This window comes from Pseudonaja textilis, chromosome Z (assembly GCF_049901715.1).
Source record: "Pseudonaja textilis isolate UNSWEBS1 chromosome Z, rPseTex1.2, whole genome shotgun sequence".
In the NCBI taxonomy this organism is placed as follows: Eukaryota; Metazoa; Chordata; class Lepidosauria; order Squamata; family Elapidae; genus Pseudonaja; species Pseudonaja textilis.
This window is the reverse complement of record NC_142008.1, coordinates 74324784-74351428: the sequence shown is the minus strand read 5'-3', so window position 1 is coordinate 74351428 and position 26645 is coordinate 74324784. Positions and strand designations below refer to the sequence as shown.

At 37.5% G+C, this 26645-nt stretch overlaps 1 long non-coding RNA gene across 1 annotated transcript; it reads left to right on the top strand.

The window, feature by feature from the left end:
- Positions 1-2441: 2441 nt before the first annotated feature.
- LOC148124092 (uncharacterized) lies at positions 2442-8994 on the top strand. The gene is made up of 2 exons (XR_015740384.1): positions 2442-2763; positions 6856-8994. It is a non-coding gene; the product is annotated as an uncharacterized LOC148124092 (long non-coding RNA).
- The last annotated feature ends 17651 nt before the right edge of the window (positions 8995-26645 follow it).

The window sequence follows — 26645 nt, the reverse complement described above, 5'->3', positions numbered from 1 at the left end:
GTAGAATATTTCCCCTGAAGGAGAAGAGGACAAAAATCTCCTTAACAAGGACAGAAAGCAGTCCTAGTCTTTCCTCCACTAAAACAGTCTGTAGGCAAAGCTTAAAGAAACTAAGTTTCATTCACAAAACAATGTATACATAGTAAAATGGGCTTGGCTAAAGAGTTCTCCAAATAGACAGCAGAATAGACCAGGAACTGAAATTGATTAGGCTAACAAGATTAAATCAAGACAACAAAACACCTTAAGATTTTCATCTCCCTTCACCTCTTGGGCCAGTCACAACCTCAAACATCACAAAAGGAATTTCACAGCAGAATTTAAAACACAAACAAACCCAGAAAGAACACATTTTCATGCAGATGATGACATATAAATAAAAAAAGGTCCAAAAACTCACTCAAAACCCCTATTTGCCAGCAGAACCCAGGAATATATGCTGTTGTCACTGTTGTTACTGGTGCAAAAAACAGAAACCTCCTTTTCAACTGCAGCCTGCCTCAAAATTATTTTTCCTTTCCCTGCATTTCTTTCCCAGCTTGAATAAGATACAGACTAAATTTAACTTCCAGCAATCTGTGATGGTAGAATTTTTATATTTAAGTTACTATATATATATTTGATAAATACCCATAAATAATCCACCAATTAGAATATGACATGAAAATATTTCTAAGAGAAAGGTTTTTTTAAAAGATATTGTGAGCGAAACATATTGTAAAACAACTGAGTCATTGTCATAGCTATATGATAGTTCTGTCAACCAACTCCATCATTTTATGAAGAAATTATGATTCCTGTGGCCCAGAGCATAATCCTCTGTCTAATCATTTGTCATGACTTCAGTCATGACAGATCATAAATTGGTTTTATGATCAAGTGATCAGGAAGCATTAACTTCTGAGTTAAAAGAACAGGAGGTTTCAGACAAGATGTTCAAAAAAGGTTATAAATAAGCTTGGAGGGAAGAGCAAAACAATAGTCTTAATACATTGCTACTGTTTTTCAGTTAATCAACTATTTTAACTAAATTAACTATGTTGATAAAATAGGCAGTTTTAAAAAAACTTTTTTAAATTTTTTTTTCTTTTAAAGAAAAATCTTGAACCGATTTATAAAAAGGACTCCTTGGCACTTTCTGAAATAGTTGCATGGATTTTTACATTTAAAATATAGAATAGAATAGAATTCTTTATTGGCCAAGTATGATTGGACACACAAGGAATTTGTCTTTGGTGCATATGCTCTCATGTACATAAAGGAAAAAAATTAATTCATCAAGAATCATAAATACAACATCTAGTGATAATCATAGGTTACTAATAAGCAATCAAAGCATACTAGGGGACAAATAAAACAATATAAATAGTAAAGATACAAGCAACACGGTTATAGTCATAAGTGGAAAGAGGTAGGTATTAGGTAGTGTTTATAATCTAGTAATAGAGGAATAATAGTAATACAGTCTTATTAAATAAGTTGACAGTGTTGTGGGAATTAGTTGCTTAGCACAGGGATGGCATTCGGGGAAAAATTGTCCTTGTGCCTAGTTATTCTTATGTGCAGTGCCCCATAATGTCATTTAGAAGGTAGAATTTGAAACAATTTATGTCGAGGATGTGAAGAGTCTGTAGATATTTTCACTCTTTTTGACTTGTGCAATATACAGGTCCCCAATGGAAGGCAGGTTGGTAGCAATTGTTTTTTCTGCAGTTCTAATGGTGATGTGGCTTGGTGTATATGGCAGGGGAAGGATACTGTAAAATCTCCATTCCCACCCCACTCCAGGGGAAGGATACTGTAAAATCTTTATTCCTTTCCACTCTTGGGGGAAGGTTACCACCGGTTTTTGAACTACTCGAAATTTCCGCTACTGGTTCTCCGGAACTGGTCAGAACCTGCTGAATACTACCTCTGGCTATGTGCAGTAAAGACCAATGTTTTTATTTTAGAGTAAAATTCTATCCTTACCAGTCACAATGATTAGTGCTGTATTATTGTTTATTTACACTTAGAACTGAAAACATGATGCAGACAATTGATATAGACTTTCTGTTCTATTCCAGTGCTTCAAAATGTGTTACAAATTACAAATTTAAGCCATTAAAACTGTCCTCCATATTGCCAAATACAACAATTCTATATACAACTAATATATGTTTATATAGCAGAATACAGAACAAAATATTGAAATACATCATTCTACATGAACTGTGGAGTAGATAACAGATAATAGATAATCAGAGTTGGAAGGGATTTTGTAGGTCATTTAGTCTAACCCCCTGTGTTAAATTAAAGTGGAAATAACTGAGACAGACCAGAGGATTCAGGATAACCCTTTTATTAACAGTTAACAGGGTTTAAAATGTCAAACCACACACTAACACTGTGGCTGACAGGTGACAGCTGATCCTGTCTGACAGCGCTCCTTTTATAGCACGCAGTCAGACACGGCAGCCAATCAGCTATCACACTGTCTCCCACTTGTTTTACAGACCTGACTGAAGACTTGTTTACAACACTCCTCTCTCCTTGGATGGCACATGCATAATCCTGGAGATACACAGGGCATCGCCTGCTCCTCGAAGATCTTTGCAGTGTTCAAAGTTTGTTCACTTGGATAGTTGGTTGCTAAGTTGTAGTTTGTCGGCCCTTGTGGATTGTTTCCTGGTGAAGCTTCCACTCTATTGGGAGTGCTGGACTTAGCAGCAGATGGAATATTGCCATTGGATCACTCCAGAAGGCCTGGCTCCAGATGCAATGGTAAGTCCTGCATGGCCTCAGTGTGGCAGGGGTTTGGTGTATTCAGCCTTGGTGTGGACATTGCATTATTGTTAGACTCCTTGGTGTTTCTAGGCTCAGCTGGGTGACTTCTCAACTGGTCAATGTGTCGATGCCACAACCTCCCATCATCCAATAACATCCTGTAAGAACGGGGTCCAGTTATGCCTACCCCCTTTCTGGGCATCATAATGGCGTTTCCTCATAGTTCCTGGCAAAAACCAAATCACCCTCTGTAAATGTTCTGAGGTTCATGTTTGGCTCATGGGTCCTGTCAGGGGCATAATTGGGATGCAGCCTATATAAATGGGTTAGGAGGCACCGGCCCATTAATAATTCTACTGGACTGTAACCCATGGTAAGGCTTGGGGTAACATGCTGTACAGCAGGTATTTAGCCACCTTGTATTCCCAATCACCTGGGCCCATTCTGGTCAGAGCTTCTTTGCTAGACCTCACTATGCATTCTGCCTGCCCATTGGATGTGGGATGAAAAGGGGCTGAGAGGGCATGTCTGATACCCAGTCCCACAAGCAGTAAATTGAGGACCATTATTTGACACCAGAAGGTCTAGTAGGTCATGTGTTGCAAATAACTTTTTAAGAGTTCTGATGATAGCATCTGAAGTGGTGGATGACATGGGCACAACCTCCAACCATTTAGAATAAGTGTCCATAGCTACTGGAAAAGTTCCATGCTGAAATGGACCTGCTGGGTCTATAGGTACCGTTGACCAAGGCATTTTAGGATTCTCCCATTCAGTAGGTGTTGTTTTTGGGGGTGCAGGATGTGAGACTTGGCAGGGCTGGCACCCAGTTAGCAATGTCTTTATCTAGTTGGGGCCACCATACATAGCTTTGAGCTAGGCCTTTTATTTTAGCAATTCCAGGGTGCCCTTCATGAAGAGATTCCAATACCTGCTAATATAAGGTGGATGGTATCACTACTCTGCACCCCCATAACAAACATCCCCTTTGTGCTGAAAGCTCATGTTGTTGTACAAAGAAAGGCTGGGATTTTTTAGAATTGGGCTGTGTGGGCTACTCTCTTTTAACCCAGTCCAACACCTGTGAGATTACCTTGTACTGTGTAGATGTCTTGGCAACATCTGATGTGGTAATTGGGGTCTGGAATTCATCTATCAGTGATACAAATGAGGCAGGAGCTGGGTCATTGACAATAGTTGGCAAAAGGCAGCAGCTCAATGCATCAGCATAACATAAGTTCTTTCCAGCCCAGTGTGTTAATGTGTAATTATAGGCAGCCAGGAACACAATCCAAAGAATCATGCATGGTGAGAACACTTGGGATGTCTGCTTGTCCCCAGCTAATAAACCCAGTAATGGTTTGTGGTCTGTCATGAGCTCAAAATGTCTGCCATATAGGTACTCATGAAACTTCTTTACACCAGCCACCAAAGCAAGAGTCTCCTTTTCAGTCTGGCTAGACAAGAGCCTCCTTGTCAGTCTTCTCCAGAACTTTTGCTCTGCAGCAGCAAAAGTTCTGGAGAAGGCTATTGGGGCTTCTCTGCCAGTGGGAAATTTGTGGCTCAGGACTGCCTCGATTCTATTTGGGAAGCATCACATGCTAATACAACAGGTAACTCCTCATTGAATTGGATTAAGACACTATCTGAGGTCAGAAGAGATTTTACAGCCTGAAATGCTGCACCCTGCCTCTGGCCCCAGACCCAGGGTGTGTTTTTATCTAGTAATCTATGTATAGGTTCTGCCAGAGTTGCCTTGTGAAGTAAAAAGATTGCATACAAGTTTAAAAGCCCCAGAAATGCTTGAAGCTCAGTTTTGTTTTGGGGAATTTGTGCCTTATGGATGGCAGTGACTTTAGGTTCAGTGGGATGGAGACCAGCAGCATCAATGGAATAGCCTAGGAAGTCTATCTTGCTGACCCCCACCTTACATTTATCTTTGTTTACTTTGAGTACTACCTCTTGAAGCCTAGTGAAAATGATGTGTAAATTATCAAAAAGTTGTTTTAGAGATGTGGCAGCTATCAATATCTCATCAAAGTATGGTATACTTTGGTGGGGCCACACTAACTCCAAATTGGAGGTGCTTGCACCTAAAAGCCTCTCTCTGTGTGAGATAATCGTGGTCATGTCATCCACAGGCAACTGTTTGTAGCCTGTGAAATGTCTAACTTGGTGAAAATCTTGCTGTTACCTAGGGAATGTATTAAATGTTGAACCACAGGCACAGGGTAAGAGTGTACCTGTAGTGCTTTATTGACTGTACATTTATAATCAGCACAGATTCGTACCAATCCATCACCCTTCACAGGTGTTATCATTAGGGTCTCCCTTTTTGAGTAATCAACTGGTTCCAATACCCCTTGAGATATTAATTTGTCCAGTTTTTCATCAATTTTTTATTTAAGGGCAAAGGGAACCCTCCTAGGCTTGCGTCTGATAGGCACAGCCTGAGGATCCAGGTTGAAGGAAATAGGGGTGCCTGTATATTTCCCCAGGGTCCCATCAAAAAGATCTTTAAAATCCTGTAACAAATTATCTAAATCAGGTTCCTATATGAAATTGATGCCACTGATTCCCAATCCCAATGACATAAACCAATCTAACCCCAATAAAATGGGAAGGGAGCCTTCCACAATTACTAATGGAAGTTTCCCCTCAAAATTTTGGAAACTTACCTGGAATTTGTGTATTCTGATGACTGGCACCAGATTTGATTGATAGTCTCTGAGGTGGGGGCTGCAGGGCTGTAACCATCTTTTTGACATCTGTGATACCAGGCATTTAATAGTACTCAAGAAACAATAGATAGGGAAGACCCTGTGCCTATTTCCATTTTTCAGGGCCTGTTTTCAATTTTCACACACACAAAAAATCCCCCTAATATATTTGCTTGCCTTAGTGCTGCTGTAATGTTTCTCTCCTGCCTATCTAATGTAAAGCAGTCTTTGTAATGGGCTGTTCCTTTTACCCTGGTTTTTTGAAATTTTCAGCTCTGAAGTGGTAAAAGAGCCCTACAAACTTTAGCTAAGCACCCTTTCTTTTGACAGCGAAGGCAGACTGAATTTTTAAATCTATAAGCCTGTCTCTGGTGATTACCCCCACAGCCAATGCAAAGAGGTCTTGTTTGGTGAGGTTTTTCCTCATTGGACTCACTTTTAGACTTTGGTGTCCTGAGGTAATAGATATCCTGATCAGGATCCATGTTCTCTAAATCAGTCTGTTCCATATGAACAGACTGCTGTCCCCTGGGTGTTACTGTTTCACCTGTTCCCTGAATTTCAGCTGCAGATTGGGTTGAAAGTTCAGCTGCTTGAGCTTTATCTATAGCTTTTTGTGGTGATAGGTCTGGCTTGGCTAGTAAACATCATTGGAGGTGGAGATCTTGCCACACACTAGTTGATCCAGAAGGATATTCTCTAATTCTCTGAACAGCAATGCTGAGCAGATTTCCTTAACATGGCCATATATTTACTTATAGTCTCGTCCTCAGCTTAATAACACCTTTGAAAAGTGTGCCTTCTGGTTATTCTAGATGGTTTTGGCATGTAATGACTCCCCAAAACTGTCAACATAGTTTCCCAAGAAACCTCATGGACTGTCTAAGGTGATAGGAGTGCAGCTGCCATGTCAAAAACTTCAGTGCCACGAATATTCTAGAAAAATGTTTTCTTCCACTCCAGTGAAATGTTGTGCAGATCATTAGCCTCAATAAAACATTCAAATCTGTAAAGATAAGATTCCCAAGTATCAGTTCCCAACTGATATGGGGCAAAGGAGAGTGCCATTGCCATTTCAGCAATGGACATCTCTGAGTGACTTCAGCTAACAAGCTCTGACTTTCTAGCTGGTTGTCTCACTACTCTGAGTGAGACAGTGAAATAAGTGAAAGTGAAATAACCAAGACAGACCAGTGGATTCAGGATAACCCTTTTATTAACAGCTAACAAAGTTTAAAATGTCAAACCATGCACTAACACTGTGGCCAATAGGTGACAGCTGATCCCATCTGACAGCACTCCTTTTTATAGTGCGTTGTCAGACACAGCAGCCAATCAGCTGTCATGCTGTCTCCCGCTTCTTTTGCAGACCTGACTGAAGACTTGTTTACAACACTCTGCCCAAGAGGAGACCCTACACCATTTTGGACAAATGATAGCTCAATCTCTTCTTGAAAGTCTCAAGTGATGGCACTCCCACAACTTCCGAGGGCAAGCTGTCCCATTGGTTGATTGTTCTCACTGTCAGAAAGTTTCTCCTTATTTCCAGGTAAAATCTCTCCTTGTTCAGTTTCCATCCATTGTCTGGCCTACAGGTGCTTCAGAAAATAGTTTGATCCTTATATATATGATATAAGTGAGAATTGCCTTGGAGAGAGGAGGAAGAACCACTGTGCAAACAATGGTCTTAAAAACGAAACCTTAATCCTAATGAGGGATGGGAGTATAGAAAATATCTCAGAAGGGACCCTTCTTTGTTTTCAGGAGACTAAAAATAGGAGAGAGGAAACTATTTTTGTCAGATTTGCAAGATTCTGTTACCATAACCTTACAATAAAGGTAATGATATCATGGCTTCTTGTCTAGACTATTTCAAAGGGCTGACAATAATCTATCAAAAGAATAATTTTGTATGATTATTCTAATTATTTCAAAGACTTCCAAGTGTATAATGTGGTTGTCTGCAGTTGAAAGCTTCAAACATGTTTCCATATAAAGCTGTAAATAATCATGTTACAAAAATATGCTAGTTTTTCACTTATGCTATCCAACATGAATGCGAGAAAGGTGAGACTACTCAATATTCCTTATATGTTAGATTGAACACATGAAGATAATTCCTGCAGAATGATATTCAAAACTGATTTGGATTGGTAGGGATTTCAAGTGGCACTTCCTTCAAAGACAGATCAGAGTCTACGATTGTGTGTGCCTTAAAATCATGCTCTACCCATTGGAGGGTCCCAAATGGGGCTGGAGCCACCTTGTAATGGTGGTGAAAAAGGGGGAGACCATCTGCTGGGTCGAGGGGAGCCACATCTCCCCTCCCTGGGTAGGAACACTCCCTCCAAAGGTGGACTGTAGCAGTGGTCTAAAATGGCCATCTTGAAGATGGAAGGCTAACCGAGGAAATAAGGTTGTGCTGGAGTGGTGAGGCAGTGAACAGTGTGTGGACCAGGCAAAATATCTGGAAATTAAAAGGTAACCATGGAATTAATGGAAAGAATTCTCAATAAAGATTGTAGAAATGGTGACTTGAGAGAGAGAGAAAAATTGGAAACTCAAGAACTTGGACTTTGAAAAAGAATTAAATTGGATATGAAAAACCTTTGAGGAAAACATTTAACTATATCCGATTTGGGAACTCAATTGGATAACTATTGGATTTTGGCACTAAATAGGCATTGATTAAATGCTGGAATTGACTGTGTTAATTAATAAAAGTTTTTTAAAAAGGGAAAGCAGAAAAATAAAAGGTGGAAAGTGGAAACTGAATTAAGAGCACCATCTAATGGTAAAGGAAAAATTTCATTGATTTTTGTAAAGCGTTTGGTCTATTTAAGGTTGGAATGTGAAATGGAATAAGAGGAATTTTATTACAACAAAACCCCTGAAAAGTGAAATATTAAAACATTATAGTAAAGAGATATATGAAGATATTATCCCGGGATTGATTGGTGGCTTTCAAAATGAGTTTGAAAAGGAGCAAGTTGTATAGAACTGGGAAATAAAGACAAAGATTTTTATTGACTGTTAAAATTAAACATAAAAGATGCTGGTTGAAATAAACTACTGGATAATTGGATTGGATACAAATATTAAAGAAGAAAAAGAAGAAGTGCACAAAATGAGTGGAATATATATGGAAATAAGTTCAGAACTGCAAAGTGTGAAGGAAACAATGAAAGAAAGTTCAGAAACATGGAGTACTTTACTAGAAAAAGTAGAAATGGTGACACAAATCAAAGAAGAACAAAGAGAGCCAGAGTGGGAGAAGTTAAGCAAAGAAGAAACTAGCTTCAAAGAACAAGTGGAACAACAAACATTAAGAAAGGACAAAAAAGCAGTAAAAACTAAAATTTTAAGGTTTGATGTGATAAACAAATGAGGAATTATCTGGAAGGTTAAACAAAGGAAGAGGAAACAACAGAAGAGGGAATTGTAGAGGGAAGATCAAAAGAGAGAGGGGGATAAAATAAATAATTGAAGTAAGAAATTGAGAGAAAAAGCAGGGAAAATAAGGGAAATTAAGAGAAAGAACTAAAAATGATAGAAAACAGAAAGCAAGCTAAGATGAGAAAAATAATATAGTCAGGAGAACAAGAGATGATGGGTAGAAGATGATTAGGAAAAGGGAATCTGCATGGAAATATATTGTGGTATTTAAGAATATAGATGGAATAAAAATAGAAAAGATTGGAACTGATATTTTATTAAGAATTATTGTTAAACTAGATAAAAATTTAACTGGAATAGATATTGAAATAAGAATTTGCTATAAGAATATTGATTAATATTTAACAATGTGATGAATAAAGTAAATATGGAGTATGAGATTTGAAAAGAAAAGATTATTATTAGCTTTCAAAATTAATTGAATGGATTAAAATGGGAAAATAAATTTATTATGTAAATGTTTTTGGAATAAATATATGAATTAGAATGTAATAGAGAAAAGGCAATACCATGTGGAATCTGATTTTATATATATATGTATGTATGTATGTATGTATGTATGCATTTATGTATATGTATATGTATATGATATATAGGAGTTAAGGAATTATTGTTATTAATGTAGAATAGGGTAATTAAAAATGGCTATATTGTTATAAATTTTTATACTGGTCAAATGGAGTAAAATGGGGGAAATGTATAAGGTAAAGGGCTGGCAAGCTTGAATTGTCAATGAAAGGGGATAACTTTTGGATAATAAGAATTAAGATGAATTTTGTTGAACAATGAATGGAATAATAGTATGTGATAAAACTTGCAAATATGACGGACATAAGAAAACATGTGTAAAGAATATAGAAATCGTAAAATATTGTAAAATAATGCATGAGAATATTTAAAGAAAAATGAAACAAGTAATAATATGATATGGAATTGGATATGAAAGCTTAATATGTAATTATGGACATGTTTGTATTGAAATGTAAAAACCTGGAACCACATTGTTCACCTAAAGAGATGTTTTTTTTAAATATAAAAATAAATATTGCAAAAACAAACAATGTTATAGCTGAAGGATGTGGTTTTTGATCAAAGTTTATGCACTAACAAATCAATCTCCAAATTGCAATCCAAAAAACCTGATTTGAACTGGAATGGAAAGTATGAAGGACTCATTTCACAAACTGCTATGGTTAAGGGATTATATATTATCCCACAGTTCTGGGGTGGGGACACACATCAAAAAATAAGTAAGAATAATTTAACTGATAGTTACAAGACTGGAAAGTTAGAATAATTTTGGGCTTGAAAAAATGGGAAATCATAAAATAATAACAGAAGGCAGCAGACTACAAAAATTGTCCTTAAGTTCTAAAAAGTGTTGTAAACTTTCCTTTAAAAAAAGATAAAATTAATTTTAAAAAATCACAACCTAGCGTGATTAGATAAGATATTTTAAAACAGACATGATCATTACCTAACTTTTTTTTTGTCTCCTCTCAGTCAAATGTTTCCATATACTAAAAATAAAATAAAATAGTGAATTCTTTTAGTCAATATCTACTTAAGAATAACTAATTACTTCAACATTTTAGCAAAGTTAAGATTTAGATTTGATTTCTTTGAAGGCAATAATATTTTGTTTCTAACACAAAAGAATCTTTGCAAAACATTCAGATTTAATTAAGCCAAATCTGAAACACATCACTCATCATATTGCTGGTCATCAGAATTGCTCAAGGAAGGAATTGCATGGAATCTCTGAAAGCAATTCAAGATGGAGATGAAGGTAACGAAGGAGCCCTTGCTTGTGTTAATGTTGATAAAATTCTTTTAACCAGCAGGGCTGAGCATATGAAAGAAATTTAAGATACAAAGAATGTGCTGGGAACTATCTAACAAAATGAAATTCAATGGTGAGAATAGTAAGGTTTTACACTTAGGTAAGAAAAATCAAATGCACGAGTATAGAATAGGTAGAACCTGATTCAATAGCAATAACCATGAGAGTGATCTAGTTCTAATGGACTACCACTTAAATATGAGCCAGCAACATGCTGCAGCCATCCAAAAAGCCAATGCAGTCCTAAGCTGCATTTACAGAGGAATAGAATCAATATCACACAAACTATTAGTAGCACTTTATAATGCCTTTGGTAAGTGAACACTTGGAATATTGTCAGTCACCAGAACCAGAGGTTTATTCTTCCGAGCTTTGGAACTCATCTTGGAGCCCATTCTCAGGGAACTTTTCTCCTACCAGAATGTCAGAATTCCATAACATTTGGTGAGAGAGAAATTACCTGAAGATTGGCTCTATTATAAATCTGAAAGCTCAGAAGATTTAATCTCCTGGTGACTGACTCAGACTGGATCCCGCAACATTATCCTGGGACATGTATACTTGCCTTCATTCTTTTATTCTGCCCAAAGAAAATCCAAAATGGTATAGGATCTCTTGCCATAAGTAGGAGGTTGGACTAGAAGACCTCCAAAGTCCTGTGCAACCCTATTATTCCGTGTTCTATGTTCTAAACTTCAAAAATACCTATCATATTCCTAGCTTCCCTGTAGTTCTCTACAAATCAATCAGAAGCCACAAACACACAGAGTTTTCTTCTGGCTTGTTCTTATGGACCTGTCAGTGTGTATCAATTCCTCTAGGAAATGTACAAAGATTGTCTCAGCTAGTACATTCTTATTCCTTGTCTTACAACAGCTACTTAGACATACTTCAAACAGCTTTCTATATTAGATTTTATAGCATAAAGAACCATTGTGAGAAAGGTTTCCGGAAAAGAACAAACAAGAAAGACCTAATTTTGTGACGGAAAGCAATTTTTCAAGGAAAAAGATGACTCGGGTGGAAAAGTTTGAAGCTGACACTGTAATATATACAAAAAAAAAAAAAAATACTGTGTGCATAAAATTTGAATTAAAAGTTACAAAACAAGTCTTTTGTAAATGTTTAATTTATTCCCCAAAATCTGGACTAATTTTCAGTGTTTATTTTACAAAGGCAAAAATGTGTCATTTGTTATTTGAAAATCTCTGTGGAATAAATATGCCAATCCAGCAGTGCTATAACCTATTTAGGAGTTGTTTCCCACTAGAGCAAACTATAGGGATGTTACAGTGACTCAAAATACAGTAATATCAAAAACATTCCATGACTTGAAAATTTAGTTTTTTATGAGACAAAAATTAAATTAAATATTTAAGATAGAGTTCTTCTAAAAAAAACATGATTTGTATTAATCTGTGGTAGCATTATTCACCCATTGTGATTTTTTTTAAATTTCAGATATGATTCTTTTGCCTAAAAGTAAGGGGAAAAAACTATATTGGCAGCATTACTTGAGATCCTCTTTTTCATCAGTATCTGGATTTTGGTTTATAGTTACACAAAAATAAGATATAAACTCATTTTACTCTATTATCTCACCCAATTAGGTCAACATTTAACATATTCAAGGACCATATGTTGCCTGCATACAAACTAGAATATGGAACTGTTTTGTAAAGAACCTTCCTTTGCCATCTCCATAATGGCCTCCTTCTAATCCAGCATCTTTCAAATTAGATGTTTTCAAATACAAAATGTTTATTATCTAAATTCATGTAGCCCAAATCTCTAGTTTGAACTTCAGTTTGGACCACTAAAATGTGTGCATTATATGTCCAAATTCAATCTGAGCATAAAATATATCTGTGGTCCAAAGATTTCTTAATTTTAAAATGAAATAAAATTCAAGAATTGGCCACTAGGGGAACATGAAATAAGGTTTTTTTAAATGCAAGGAAGGAAAAGATCCTTGTTTAGTGAATGATGCGGAGGTGGTATTCAGCAGGTTCTGACCAGTTCTAGAGAACCGGTAGCAGAAATTTTGAGTAGTTCAGAGAACCAGTGGTAACCTTCCCTCAGGAATGGGGTGGGAATGGAGATTTTACAGTATCCTTCCCCTGCCACACCTACCTAGCCACACCCACCAAGCCATGCTTACAGAACCGGTAGTAAAATATTTTGAATTCCACCACAGGAATGCTGCACTAGAAAGCTGACCCTTCTCTTTCAGTTCGGCCTGAAATGATTCCAGGATGAGGAGTGTTGGCAAACTCTGAAAGGTTGCCTGCAGGGTGTGCCACAGAACCAATCTGGAATGTTTTCTTTATGTGGAGAGTGTTTCAAGTTGGCCAGCTTCAGAAAGCAGTGCAGGCAATCTCATAGGGAGCATGAAAGGTGAATAGCTGGAGTTGCTATACCAGATTTATGGCTTAAAGCCTCAAATTATGCAAAGCTGAAAAGGAGTGTTTTAATTTCAGCTAAGTTTCAAATGAAGTGTAAAGCATTCTTCTATATACGTTCAGTGAAACAACACTGCTTTCACTGGTCAGTGTGCTCACTTTTATTTCTCAGCCTTTCCTGTGGAATTTCATTCCAAAAGAAGTTGAGAGAAAAATATGGCAGCAAGTTGAAAGGAACACTGAATTTCTGCAGCATTGGCCAAGTATTTCTTAGGTGAAGGAATCCTGTAGCACATATACAGAAAACAGCCAATCTGAAGCTACTTTAACCTTTGCCACTGGCTGGCCAGAAAACCTTATAGCAAGCATCTTCCAGGTTAGAGTCAGTGGCACTAATTACCCACCTTTCTTTAGAAGCAGTTGACCAAAGATCCTGATTTTGAATTTCAGGACTGAATTTTCCCTGACATGCTCATTGGCCTTGGCTAGCAAACAATTTGGTGTTAATAAGATAGCTGTTAGGTGAAGTTTGCCCTATTTGATGACCTTTCTTGACAGAGTTGTTAAATGAATCACTGCAGTTTTAAGTTAATAAATAGTTGTTAACCTGGCTTCCCCATTGACATTGCTTGTCAGAAAGTTGCAAATGCATGACACTGGGATACTGCAACTATCATAAATATGAGTCAGTTGCCAAACATCTGAATTTTGATCATGTGACCACAAGGATGCTGCAATGGTCATAATTGTGAAAAATGGTCATAAGTCATTTTTGTTAATCTCCTCTATTGTAAAGTTGTTTCTAACATACATACAAGGGAAGGATTCCCCTCCCCTATGGTGGGGAAGATTGAACCATCTTGAATAATTGAAAGACCCACTAATTTAGTTGATCTAATCTATTTATTGTGGATTGTATTTCTAAGAATGGCTTATTGTCAACAAATTCCCTAATGGGATTTAATAAGCACTACACCAATCAGCTTCTTAAGTAAGTAAGTAAGTAAGTAAGTAAGTAAGTAAGTAAGTAAGTAAGTAAGTAAGTAAATATACATACATACATACATATAAACAAACAAACAAACAAGCCAATGTAGAAAGAAAACTACATTAAGTCAGTGCTGCAGCTTCAAATGTGTCAATTTTTCAACAGAAAAACAATAACATGCCAGATGTTCTTAACCTCATCCTAGTCTATTAGGAAACTCATTACCCAAATGTGAATCCTTATGAGATACATAAACAAACAAACAGAAAAAAGATAAGGGAGACATATAAGTTTATCTGTGTTGGCAAAAGTTAAATGAATTTAATTAGAATTGTTTCATGTGTATGGTTATTAAGAAGATGGATTGAAATGACTGAGAAGAAAGGAGAAATGAGCTGGAATGTCTGGGAATAAGAATTCTTATTTTATTAGAAATTACTGTTATAGCAACAGAAAAACTAGATGTTATGATGGCTATGTCCCTAAATGGAACTGATGTATTAATTATTGCTTCCAATCAAGTAATGAAGACATAATTCTATGGGATCTCAAATTGAACTCCTGTCCAAGCATCACTAGACAAAGACTTTCTTTTCTTTCATCATCTCATATGCCTTTAAATCAGCACTGAGGGCTTTATTTTTCTAAATAGACAATTTCTACCAAATTTAAAAATATATATTATATGTCAGTGATTACTACCTGCATTTCATTTGAACTACAGGTAAAAATAAACTCTATTTTGAATCATGCTTCACTTTTGTTGACTTCCTGCATATGTTCATACAATTTTCTTGGCAAAAATACAGGTAGCCCTCAACTTACAAACTTGGGACCAGAATTTTCATCACCAAGTAAGGTAGTTGTCACAACTCCAATGATGAACGGACTGGAACCGAGACAGCCAACGATACGACCATAGTCATTTACTTACCTTACATTGACCATGTTACCATATTGGCGTTATGATGAGAATTCCTCAAATGACTGACATCAACTTCCTGGCAAGGAGTGGTGCAATAATGAAGATTCATGGCTGAATATCAAGAGGGTGGTAGTGTAATAATGGTGCAGGGCGAATGGGGGATAGGGTGAATTGTCATGGAGGTGCATGGAATCACTGATAAGGGGAAAGGTACAGTTACCATGTTTCTTTAATTTAAGGATGTCAGATGTTAGGCAGTGAAGGTAGAAGGTGGTTATAGTAATTATGTTATTATCCAGTGTATAACATGTATAAATACAGCTCTGGGTTGCAACGAAAACCGGAGCAGACTTTAACAGATTCTGATCACTGTTACCTGTTGTTGTGGCATGAGAGAGAATAAAAACTTCACTGAAGCTACACAAGTAAGTTGGTATCTTATCATTCACCCCCTCAATATCAGACGAACAGCTGACAGAGAAAGTCGGCTCTCTCCCTTCACACCGTTTATTTCCTCCAGAGGCTTCCGCTCTTTTGGAATCCTAGGAGCAACGAACTATGGCTGAAGGTAAAGATGGGGAGGATGAATTGAAGGAGGAGGAGGAGAGCCAGCTGGGAGCCAATGGCGCTAATGTTGTTGTGGGTAATATCCCATCTGCTGAAGGAACGGGAGGCTCGGACAGAGGAACTGATGACAGCTTGCAAAAGGTAGTGCGACCAAAAACTCGGCCGGAATGGAGGAGTGGGTTTGACTTAGTGGAGGACATGGGGTTTCTTCAGAGTAAGTCTCCTGCTCATGTCCCTGTGCATGCTGACACTTTTTAGAAGTGGACAGAAAGGAGGATAGGTGAGGGAGATGATTGGAGCACATCCCCATCCAGCCTTGGAGCTAGTACTCTTGAACTTCTTCGCGTAAAATATGGGGAGTTGAGTATCAGCAGTCATGACACCAAACATTCTTGGGGAAGCAACATGGAGAACATTTCTTTCTTTAGTTTTCTGCCCCAGAATGAAAGAGATAGTAACCATAGAAGAACAACACATGACTTTTCAGCCGGGTTTAATTCCTCGCTTGGTGTGGTGGTGGTGGGTTCAGAGCCCAAAAGAAGAGGAGCCACACACATGACATCTAGTGGCGAACGTTCAGAGTCCTTACCTTGACGTGAACCACAGGAAGGATCTTGGGGATACCCCAGAAGGACTGGCCAGTGGGAACAGTGTATGGTAAGGGGTCCACCCCACTACAAACTTCTTTTGATGGGAATCCTGATTGCATAGCTTTATTTCTCAGCCAAGTAGTAAATAATTTGGAATTATATGCAACATATTACCCCTCCCAATGGTCAATGATAGTAGTAATTACTGGGGTGTTAACCGGAGATGCAGCAGATTGGGTGACAGAGCTACATTGTGCCCATGCTAGAGAATTGATTGATGTAGGGTTATTCTTGGATTCACTTCATAATCAATTGGAGGATAAGTCTAGAGTACACCAGACTGAGGAAGCAATAATGGCCTTAAAACAGAATGGAAGACCAGCTGCTGAATATGTCAGGGAGTTCAGATGATTGGCTGGAAAGTTGTGGACTTGGCCAGAAAGTTTTTTGATTAGGGAATTCAGGGCCAGTTTAAATCAAGGATTATGACAGGCTTGTCTCTACAGGGGTATGCCCAAACGAATAACAGAATGGTATAAAACTGTTGTCGAATTAGACGTAGGGTTGAAGAAGTTTAGAGAGAAATCTGAAGTTCCACGAAAAACTGGTTCGATTGGGATGAATGTGGGAATAGGAAGGGATGTGCAAGGAATTGTAGCCAATAATACCAGGGATCATTTAAATCTTAGGTGTTTTCATTGTAATATAGTGGGACATAGGGCATTCGAATGTCCTATGATAGATACAGGACGTATGAAGCAAACAGCGAGGGATCCTTCCAGAATTATTCCACAAATCGGATATAGTGGCAGGGGAGTTGGTAGTTGTGAAAAATCACAGGGTGTCACATAAAAAGAACCATCAATATCTCCAGCCACACGAGAGACAAAGCAATACAGTGAGCAGTGTCAGCAGAGAGTTGTGTCGGGACTGTGTGACAGTGGTGACGACAGCCAAAAAGGCACCATGGTGAGCTCTCCTGTTAGGCCATTTATAACACCTATAGTGTTAGATAATGTAGGACTTACAGGCCAATATGGAGTACGATAGGTACTGGATGTACCAGATGTCTGATTAGTCAACGTGTTGTGGATGAACTGAATGTACCATTAGAACCCCTTCCTACACCCATGAAGTTTGAGCAGGTTGATGGGTCATTGTTGGGGGGGGGGTACTGGCTATGATGATGACCATTCCTATTCAATTAGAAATTGGAGCCCATTGGGAACGATTAAGGTTCATTGTAGTATCGGAAATGCGAGAGGCAGTTATTTTAGGTTTAGTATGGTTGGATCATTGGAAGCCCACCATTTGGTGGTAAGGGGTTTTTAGATGGTTGAGGTTTATTATAGGCCAGAACTGCCACAGCAAGAACCAGAAGTACAACAACAGAGTTCAAGATTGGAGCCCATCAGTTTGATAGAGGAACATAGTAGTTCCTCTTTTCCATAAGTATATCAGGATTTGACAGAAGTATTTAGTGAGAGGAAGTGTGAGATTCTACCACCACACCGCCCAATGGACTGTGCTATCGAACTGATTCCAGGTGCAAAATTACCAAAACCCCAGATGTATGCATTGACACCAAAGGAAATGGCAGAAATGCGGAACTTTCTAGAAAAGAATTAGCCCAGGGATTCATTAAAACTGGACGCTCGCACATAGCTGCCCCTGTACTATTCTGAGAAAAAAAAGATGGTGGCCTACATTTGTGTGTTGATTTCAGAGGATTCAACGCAGTCTGCATCAATAATCTGTACCCTTTACTATTAATCAGTGAGCTGTTGGCTACTTTATCAACTGGACGTTTCTTTACTAAATTAGATTTGCACGAGGAATATTATTGGGTGAGAGTAAGACCTGAGGATGAATGGAAAACAACATTCAATTGTCCCCTTTGAAGCTATCAATTCCAAGTAATGCCTACATGAACATTTATACCATGGGGTGCTAGTATATTTGGCTGATATACTTATTTACACAAAAGCCATGGAAGAACATGGCCAATTGGTGAGGAGTGTATTAACTAAATTATTAAATGCCAAATTATATATAAAATTATCTAAGTGTGAGTTCCATTGTACAAAACTGGACTACCTGGGATACCGAATCTCTAATGCAGGATTGGAGATGGATCCAATGAAGGTAAAAGCTGTAATGGAATGGAAAATCCCCCAAACAAGAAAACAGGTAGAAAGTTTTTTGGGCTTTGCAAATTTTTATCAACAATGTATACCTAAATTTGCCCACATTACATTGCCATTAACTGAGTTGCTATAAACAAAGAAACAAATAGAAAAACCAAAGCCAACCTAACCGGTTAAATGGTCTGAGCAATGTCAACAAGCCTTTGAAACATTTAAATCGTTATTCTCTCAAGCACCCATTTTATGACATCCTGATCCAATGAAGAAGTACGTCGTGCAGGCAGATGTGAGTGATGTGTCCATAGGGACTGTCCTGTTACAAGAGAACAAAACTGGAGCACTACAGCCATGCGCATATACACCACAGAAGTTTACTACTACAGAGAGAGGCTGGGCGATATGGGAGAAGGAGGCCTTTGCTGTAAAATGGGCACTAAGTACTTGGAGACATTTCCTGGAAGGGGCACAGGAAGTTTTCGAAGTGTGGACAGATCAATGAAATTTAGAAGCATTACAAAAACCAAGATGCTTGTCTCCGAAGCAGGTCAGGTGGGGCCTGTAGTTTAATTGATTCAACTTCAAACTAAAGTATGCACCGAAAGGACAGAATATCATGGCAGATGCCTTGTCCCGGTTGCCTCAATATCAATCAACACAAGATATTATTCAACCCCAAAAATGTTGGTCAAATGACTTGCTTAAAGGAAACAACCCATGACACCATATGAAATGCTACTGCAAAGGATGATTGGCTTAAGAAAATTTCCCATTTGTGTTCATTTAAAGATGGCATAACTTGGAGAGGAAATAAAGTGTACATACCAGTCACATGTAGGGATGAAATACTTACAAATTGTCATGATGTAAAACATGCAGGACATTTCGGATTTTTAAAGACACTACACCTAGCCTGCCAAGGTGGCTAGTGGCCCACAATGAGGGTTGATGTTGAACACTATGTAAAGACATGCCATGTATGTGCAATATCTAAACCTTGAGTAGGCAAACCAATGGGACTATTGCAAACAGTATTAGAGCCAACACATCCATGGCAAGATATAGCCATGGATTTTGTTGAATTGCCAAACAGCAAGGGATACACTGTAATATGGACCATAGTTGACTTATTTTCAAAACAGGTGCACTTTGTCCCCTGTAAAGCCCTACCATCGGCAGGACAATTGGCAGACATGTTTGTGACACAAGTATATAGATTACACGAGGCACCCAGAAGAATAATATCCAACAGGGGGGTGCAGTTCATGGCACGATTTTGGAAGGTGTTCCTCATTTTGATGGGTTCTTCTCAGGGACACAGCTCGGCATACCACCTGAGCACAAACGGAGCCGCAAAAAGAGCGAATGCCATGGTCAAATGATATTTAAGATCGTATATCTCACATCAACAAAGAGAATGGGTAGATTTATTACCATTTGCTGAAATTGCCTACAATAATGCACTGCATAGCAGTACCAGGTACAGTCCATTTTATATAGTATATGGTATGGAATTCGGCCCAATTCCGGAGTTTACCTGTCAAAAAGAAGACCCACCTAGTGTTAAAGAATGGTCAGAAAAAATACAAGGATGTTGGAGTAATGTACAAAAAGCCTTAGAAAAAGCTTCCAGAGAATATAAAACTCAAGCAAACAAAAAAACAACAGGATACTAAACCCTTCCAGATGGGAGATAAAATATATCAAATTAAAACTGAACAGCCGGAAACTGGGTCCAAAATATTTAGGCCCTGTTGATATAGTAAAAGTAATCAACCCTGTGACAATTAAACTCAAATTATCATCATGGTTAGGGTGGATTCATCCCATTTTTCATACAAATTTACTGAAGACAAGTTTTAATAGAAACGACAAGATACCTATAAAACCAGTACATGGAGAACCAGAACAATTCGAAATAGATAAAATACTAGATTCTAGAATACAAAGACATACTATTCAATACTTAGTGCTATGGAAAGGGTATCCCAAATCAGAGGCATCCTGGGTGAATGAGTCAGATATGTGTGCAGATAGACCGAGGCAAAGATTCCACAACCTTCATCCCGATAAGCCAGGGCCCGTTATGTAACCCCTATACACGCTATCCCTTTGTCTAATGTGTTCTTGTATTCTAGGCAGAATCTTGGTAGAGGGGGCCACCTGTCACAACTCCAATGACGAAGGGACTGGAGCCAAGACAGCTAAGATGCGATATGACCATAGTCATTTACTTACCTTACATTGACTGTGTTACCACGTTGGCGTTATGATGAGAATTCCTCAAATGACTGACATCAACTTCCTGGCAAGGAGTGGTGCAATAATGAAGATTCGTGGCTGAATATCAAGAGGGTGTTGGTGTAATAATGGTGTGGGGCGAATGGGGGATAGGGTGAATTGTCATGGAGGTGCGTGGAATCACTGATAAGGGGAAAGGTACAGTTACCATGTTTCTTTAATTTAAGGATGTCGGATGTTAGGCAGCAAAGGCGGCCAGAAGGTGATTATAGTAATTAGGTTATTTTCCAGTGTACAACATGTATAAATACAGCTCTGGGTTGCAACGAAAACCAGGGCTGACTTTAACAGATTTTGATCTCTGTTACCTGTTGATGTGGCGTGGGAGAGAATAAAAACTTCACTGAAGCTACACGAGTGAGTTGGTATCTTATTGTTCACCCCCTCAATATTGGATGAACAGCTGACAGTAGTCATTAAGTGATGCCTGATTTTATGGTGGTTTTTTTTTTGCTATGATAGTTAAAACAATTATACAATTATTAAGCTTCTTTTCTTTACCTTGATTGTTGGAAGCCAGCTGAGAAGATCACAAATGGCTATCAAGTGACCCCAGAACATTGCAAGCATTGTAAACATTTCCCAGTGCCAAGTGTTCAAATTTCAATCACATGACCACATGACTATGGGGATATTGTAAGTATATAAGTATGAGGACTATTGTAAGTTATTTTTTTCAGTGCTGTCATAATTTTGAACTGTTTCTAAATGAATGGTCAAAAGCCAAGGGTAGCTATATGGAAATGTTTCACCATTTTTTAAAAAACAACTTAACACTTGCAATTTCCTAGTAGTTTTCCTTCTAAATAATAATCAAGTTTGACCTTACAGGAATCTATCAGAGGGGAAGATACAAAGCCTCTGTTAATATAAAAGTTCAATAAATTCATTAAACAGAAAGGCAAATAAAGTTAAGGAAAATAAAGAAAAGAATAGAAAGGTCTATTCTTAAAAAAAGCAAAGAAATTATGTTTAGCTAGTCAATTATGTATTTCTGCTTATTATCTTGAAACATTTTTTCTCCTACTACATTAATCAACCCAGAGTCCCACAATGCTGTTCTGCCCATGAACCAATAGTGTGTTTATTTTTCACCAGACATGTAACCAATAGCTGCTTATTTCTAAAAACTATTAAGGGACAAGAACCATGGGGGAACTGAAGGAAAAAGAAAGCTGAATCAGTTACCAAAGAAAGTTACAGAAAATTGTACTACAGATCCAGCAGATCAGCTGGAAGTTATCCGAGATTCTTCAAAGGGAAATAATAATAAAAAAAGAATGCAATGTTGAAAGTTTCATATGGATTTTCAATCTAGCTGCACATAAATAATCTTAAATCTCATGCTGTTTAAGGTTTATAAGTATAATAAAAGCAGGTAAATAACTTAAAATTTCATGCTGTTCTTTAGACATGTGCCTGAAAGTACTACCCCAAAGTCAATGGGTGTATCTTATGTCTCCATATAATCCATATTTTATTGTCTTCCAATGTACCACTGAATTTTAGGAGGTATTTCCCACTGAAACTAAAATGAAGAACCACAGGAACTGGATGTGTATTTGCAATAGTCTTGATATGCTAATTTTATTGGTTGAAGGGAGCAGGTCAGGTGAAGGCAAGATTTCAATTTTCCTGCTATAGACACAAGTTGTATCACTGCACATCATTGATTGTTTCTGGCTTATCAATTATTCCCATCTCCTCCACCTGCTAGCCCCCTCTATCAAATTACACAGTCTCACATCCTTTAAGTCAGTGGTGGGATTCAAATTATTTACTACCAGTTCTGTGGGTGTGGCTTGGTAAGCGTGGCAGGGGAAGGATACTATAAAATCTCCAGTCAGAGGTGGTATTTGCTGGTTCTCCAAACTACTCAAAATTTCTGCTACCGGTTCTCCAGAACTGGTCAGAACTTGCTGAATACCACCTCTGCTTTAAGTCAAACCATGCTATAAAACTAATTTATTTGGGTATAATAGTAAGAACCACCAAGAACTAGGCTTTTCCTTCTCTTTTCCTCTTGTCATACTTCTTCTAAGAAATAGCCATATTTTAAATGAGGTATGTATATAAAGGTATTGAGAAAATTTCATTGATCAAAAATTAGAGAACTTGTGTTGCTGTATAGCAGTACTTTGCCTTTGTGTTGGTGTTTCTTTTCAAAAATCCAGTATATCATCCAGTGATCAGTCTGAACTTCCAAGCTGCACATTACTGAACCCAGCATCTTTTCTCCTTTCCAAGCAATTGCTAAGAGACCTCAAGATTTTCTAAACTAGGAGTTGCCAACCTTTTGGACCTCAGGGACCACAAAACTCATAATTATAAATCCCGTGGACCAGAAACCCTGGGATAATCCCCCAAAAACTCTGCAGGAAAATTCCCCACTCCGTTTTCCTACTGATCGATTATTCTTTATTTGGGATCACAGGATACCATCTCCAGCTCCATTCTCAGGGGGAGAGAGACTTTTGGCTTCATTCAAGGAAAGCAGCAGAAGCAGCAGAAGTCTTTCTTTCTCTCCCCCAAACTCACCAGAAATGAATCTTTGCCGGTGCACCCTCTTGGAGAAGAACGCCTTGCAGGGTCCCAAAGTTCATTTCTGGTAGAGTTTGGGGGAGAGAAAGAAAGACTTTTGCTGCTTTCTTTGCACACAGCCAAAAGCAGAAGAAAAAAGCAGAAAGAAGCAGCAAAGTGGCCAGGCTAGGCATGTGGGGCAAATGGGGCAAGTTCCCTCCTTCTGCCCTTTTCCCCCTCCCCTGACTACTTCGTGTTGTTCACAATGCAAGCGATGCAAGCCTTGTGTTTCTGCGGGCCATGTGGGCTGTGCAGCCTTTTGTTCCCGTGCAACCTGGATTAATTGCTTTGGAGGAAGTGCTTGGGAGGTGACATTTCTTTGCGGACCACCAAAAGTTTCTCATGGACCACCAACGGTTCCGGCCCACTGGTTGGTGACCACTGGTCTAAACTACTTGAAACTATGGAATTGCGGGGATTAGATGCAGTAGATCTGCTTTATGTGTTTATTTTTCTTGGGGATAAGAGAATGATGTGACAGATTGTCTTTTTCCACAGCTTGACATATTTTCAAAACATAAATTGTTCTAGAATAGATTGTTGAAATAAATTCTTACTATAGTCAACAAAATTAGACAGATGGGGGAAGTTGGGATTTTCTATAAAGTTGGAATTTTTCTATAAATTTTCATCCTGTTCAACTAATTCTCACACCTTAGTCAACATTGGGTTTAGAGTTACATACTGTAATAGCCAATACATACACCCTTATGTTTAGCAGCACTAAATTCACTCTGAAAATATGCAAATTATATTCTTTATTGTTAATTACTCAATAAATTGTAATTAACATGCAGTGTATTTACAGAATCATTTTGAAATTTGAAGATGAATTTTTAAAGCACATTATTTGAATGTCAGTTTATGCTATGGAATATATGCAATATGGCTACAAATATGGCTAAAGGACATAATGGTTTTGTCAAAAAATGAAATTAACATTATGCAGTTGTGATACAATTTATGTTGCAAATATATAGAGCAAAATTTAATGACATACATATGAAAGAAGCAAGTTTATGTCATGTATATGATTCTCATTTTGGATAATGAATATGCAAAGCATTGTATTATGCAGTTGGCAAGAAACTTTGGATATAATGTAATGCTGGAACAATGGGAGAATATGTGGATGAAAGGTCCAATATTTACACTAAATTACAAGTTCAAAGAAGATTTTTTATAAAATCTTGTATCATTGCTACTTAACACCAGATATGTTGTCAAGCAGGAGTGGGATGCTACCAGTTCGGCCTGGTTCTATAGAACCGGTAGCTCCATAGTGCAGCTGACACTGAATCAGTTCACTGTGATGGCCTTCTGGTCATCTGGCCCACCTACCCACCCAGGCTCTTGGCTGTCCTTTATTTCCTAGTTTTTCAACTTCAGCTGAGGTTGAAAAAGCAGGAATGAAGAGGATTTTCAAATGCTGCACATCCATGCTTGTCAGCTGTCCGGGCGGCACAGCTGATGATTTTTCACAAATGCTTCAAAAGCGCATGCAGCAAAACATGAGCAAACAATAGATACAAACTCAAGGTTAATCGCACCAAACTTGATTTCAGGAAATACAACTTCAGCAACAGAATGGTCAATGTCTGGAATACTCTATCTGACTCTCTGGTTTCTTCCCCAAACCCCCAAAACTTTAACCTTAGACTGTCTACTATTGAGCTAACCCCTTTCCTAAGAGGTCTGTAGGCGGTGTGCATAAGTGCATCAATATGCCTACCATCCCTGTCCTTTTGTTTCTTTTATATACTTTTTAATTTTTTTATATGTATCCATGTATTCATAACTATGTTTTTACTTATACCTATTATCTTGTAAGCAAATGACAAATTAAAAAAAATGAACTAGTTGTAACACTGGTTGAATCCCATCCCAGTTATTAAGAATATATAAAGGTATTTCAAATGAATGTTGGAAATGTAAATGTAAAGAAGGCAGCTTTTATCTTCTATGGTGGACATGTGATAAAACAAAGAAATACTGGAGTAGGATTCACATCTTAATACAGAAAATTCTCAAAGTGAATATAAGGATAAACCAGAAACTTTTCTTCTGGGTTTAATGGAAAAAAGGCTTGGAAAAATAACATTGATGTTATGTATGTTGACGGCAGCAAGATTACTTTATACACAAAAATGGAAGGAAACTTTGATTTAGACAATGAATGGTTGCTGTCAACATATATAACAGTTGATGGAGTTAGCAAAGATGGCAAATTGATTTGATTAAAGAAAAAAATACAATTCCTTTCATTTCTACTTGGAAATGTTTCTGGACTTTGTGCTTGAGGTGGAAAAAAATGAAACTTTAATTTGGGGTTTTATTAATTAATAGGTTTGTTTTTATAGAAATGGCTAGTTTATATTATTATGTAAAAATAAAAAGTTGAGGATTGCTATTACTATCTTATTCTACTGCATCAAAGAGGGTCAGAAGTCAACACCATTCTTTCTTTTTTCCTTGCGTTACACTTTTCCTTTCTCCTCTATTTTCCTACTATTTTCTTTTGAACGTCTGTATTATATATTATAAACTAATTAAAAATGAATACGATTCTCATTTTACCATTCATCACCCCTGCAAAACACTCATGGCTACTGGTAATATTTCCTTTGGACATCAGCAAATATTATTTATCTTTATAGTGCATGGAGGTAATAATGTACTTTAGAAAATCAGGAATGATGCTACCCTTTCTTTTATAGCATTTAAATTCATTTTGTAGTGCAAATAATAGCACAAATGGAGTAAATGTATTCTTAATTATTTTTGCAATGTTTGAAGAACATTTTGCAGTGTTTGAAGAATTTGCATTCTTAATGAAAATTTACTTTACACCCACAGTTGAGAGATCATTTTCTGTTAGATCTAAACTGGATAGTAGTGATCAGAATATGCTATTAATTATCTTAATTCTTCAAATGAGCAATCAGTGTTGTTTTATATTATAGAGAACAAAAAAAACCTGATAAAAATATTTTTCAGTCGTTCAGCTACTTATAACATTTTGTGACCTAGTGAACATCATTTTGCCAAGCAAAATCCTATCAATAACTGCTTCTTACATTTTTATATGCATATACTGGTAACCTCTATGATAGTCCTATCTATTTTGTCTATTGTTGCTAGTCTTTAAGTTATCTTCAGTTTTTCCAAACATTGGGTCCAATTTATTTGTTGAGGTTCATATGCTGCTCAGCAAGACTCCAGGCATTAGGATACTATTTAATTTTATGTGTCAAATTTGGAACACAAATATTTACCACATTCGCAGATGATGCTAAGCTGGCCAGAATAGCTAACACCCTCGAAGACAGGCTCAAGCTACAAATAGATTTTGACAGACTTGAA